Raw genomic sequence first — 2,886 nt, forward strand, 5'->3', positions numbered from 1 at the left:
CCCCCCCCCCCCCCCCACACACACACACACACATGCATCTACCCTGTCTTCCTCAACAGAAAGGATAATTAACATCATGCTTATTTCATTTAAATTGCTTGCTTATTTGAAAGGCTTATAATTATGTTTTGAATTTGGAAGTATTGCTGGCTTTGACTTGACTTTTTTATGTCTGGTTGGTTGGCTGGTTTTAGGCGAATGGCACATTCTGCTGGGAACAATTTTTCAATTGTTTTCTATTGTTCACACAGACAATTTCGGATGCTGTGGGGGTCAGATAAAAAATGGTCTTCACCATACACCTGTCTTGTGATGTTGGGGATACATGTCTCATCGTCTAAGTAAAATCTGCAAAGCACGCGAAACAATACCGAAGACGCAATCATCGCCCTCTGATTCCTTGTGCACGCAGACAGACACACTTGCATCACTCATACTGACCCCCCATCTCTCCTTTCTACCATGCACGATGCTTTCTTCATTGTCCACGTCAAACTAAGCCAGAGCTCAAAGTTTACAGCATCCCTAACACAATGATTTGCATTCTGCCCACTGGAATCACGCCTGGATGTTCTGAATTTTTCAGCTGCGTCACATGCATTTTTCAGACAGACTGACAGAATGCAGACAGCATTGGCAGAAGGACTGCTGCTGGTGTGTGTGATGTGTCTCTGTGTGTGTGTGCGTGTGTGTGTGTGTGTGTGTGCGCGTGTGTGTGTGTTCATAAAAAATGAATACAGTTTGTTTGTGTGTGCCCTGATCTAGCTGCATTGTTCAGAACATCACCAGCTGTATGATTCTTCCGACACACACACAGCTCACTATGCTTACCAAAATGCTTGCTTGCACGCGTTAATATTGTTTAATAATATGGCATGCCTTGTTAGCATTGCAAATGCTGACTGTGTTGTTGGTGCCTTAGATTTTGAAGAAGAAAATACAAAACGTATGCCTTTACACCCTTTTAAATGAAAGCCATATCACTCAGCTCAGAGAAACATCAACAACATTATATTGAATAGTCTAACAACCATATTTACTGAAAAAAAGCATTGGCTCGCTCTCAGAATCGCTGATAAGGAACAGTATACTCACCTCTCTCTCCCTCCTCAAGACCATTCGCATGCCAAATCCATCTTGCGTTACCGGCCGACACATATCGAACGACAACTATTTCTCCCACGGTCCCCGCGATCCTGCTTTCTACCGGCTGTGCATGCAAAGAGTAGCCAGCCTGAACCTTTTTCATCTCAGATCTACAGCGAAGTGACCAGCACTGCTCGTGAGCCCAACTTTCATGTAAGCCGGCAACAGATGCAGCTTTTGGGTCTTTTTTGGGGGGCCTCTCCCCAAAATTTTAAGCCCAATTTTCTATGGTTTGATTTAGGGACGATGGGCTTGATGTGGGGAATGAGACAGCAGGCTCAGCGGGGGCCATTAGCCATGGTGTGGTGGCCGACTTAAAAAGAGTTCAAGCTCCCGCAAGGCAAAGGAGGAGGGAAACCCCCGATTCTTCCTCTCCCACCTTCTCCTCTTCAGTAACTTGATGATGGACTGATGGGACCCTCCATCAATCCACTGCTTATCATGGCCATAGTGAGGATCACTTGTTTTGAACTGAAGAATGTCAAAAGTTGTTGGACATCTGAACATCTGATGTAGTTTTATTTGTTGTATATCATAATTTTGGTTTATTTCAAATAGAGTTTGGACGTAATTTACATTCACCTTTGGCAGACTAAAGCAACTTGCATTCAATCTGTACATTTTATCAGTAGTATGTGTTTTCCTATGGTATCAAACTCATGTCTTTTGAATTGCTAATGCAACAACACCTATTGAGCTACAATCTACATAAATCTCATATTGATCGGTCATTGGCATTAGCTTGTGATGCAATAATGAAACAAACTGAACACTCATAATACAATGAATTACTGTGAATTTATTGTATTTGGTTTTCTCTTAAATAATGGATGTTAATACAGATTTGACAATTTCAGTAGCCTAACTTGAGTGGCAAATGAGAATCTTTTGTTATTTTTCATGGCTTTATTTCCCATGATTCTGGTCGGTAGCTGCTGTACAAAAATTGGCAAATTCTGATTTTAAGGACAAAAATATAGCCATAGTTTAGCTTTGCATTAAACATCTTAAGTTTAAACTTTATAATCAGTGTAAGTCAGACTGACATGTACTGCATATACCAGGGAGTAAGTGAATACTGGTCCATTTACTGTATGTCCATCTTAAACTAACTTAACCAGCTGTTAGTTATTATGTACTCAAAAGTATAGTTCACATAAAAAAAATCTGTTGTCATTTATTCACCCCCATGTCATTCAAAACCTGTAGAGACGGTTTCATCGGACGCACGCGCCTGGCCCGAAGTTAACTTCCGGTCTGTGCTTGTTGATTAGTCTGGGGTGCGTTTCCAAACGCACCCCAGACTAATCAACTTCCAAACGCACCCCAGACTAACCCCAGACTTCCAAATTATCCATTTGCACAAGTGTACATACAATCTGTTAATATGTTTATTCTACTATATACTACCCGGTACAATGTCTCTTATATGTTATTATCCCCCATTTTCTGTAAAATAGTCTTTATTTTATATATGCACAATTTAGAATCTTTTTAGACTGTAAATCGTATTATATTGTATTGTCATTGTGTTAAATGTCTGTACTAGAAGCTTCCAACACCAAAGAAAATTCCTTGTGTGTGCAAGCACACTTGGCAATAAAGCTCTTCTGATTCTGATTCTGATTCTGAAATAACGACATAACTCGCTGGTTAACCACCATAGTACGATGCATCGTTTGAGAAACTAACTAGCTACTCCTTTGTAATACCGTCTTCTAATTAATCCATTTAGATTTA

The 2,886-nt window shown here is 40.4% G+C and overlaps 1 long non-coding RNA gene across 2 annotated transcripts in view; it reads right to left on the reverse strand.

Moving 5' to 3' along the window:
- The window catches only part of LOC130557413 (uncharacterized), a 7,362-nt gene extending 5,307 nt beyond the window's left edge, over nucleotides 1-2,055 (reverse strand). For both annotated transcript variants that reach the window (XR_008963304.1, XR_008963303.1), the window contains exon 1: nucleotides 1,096-2,055. This is a non-coding gene — a long non-coding RNA (uncharacterized LOC130557413). The remainder of the gene's footprint in view (nucleotides 1-1,095) is intronic.
- Nucleotides 2,056-2,886: the final 831 nt, after the last annotated feature.

The sequence above is a fragment of the Triplophysa rosa genome, linkage group LG8, assembly GCF_024868665.1.
Source record: "Triplophysa rosa linkage group LG8, Trosa_1v2, whole genome shotgun sequence".
NCBI lineage: Eukaryota > Metazoa > Chordata > Actinopteri > Cypriniformes > Nemacheilidae > Triplophysa > Triplophysa rosa.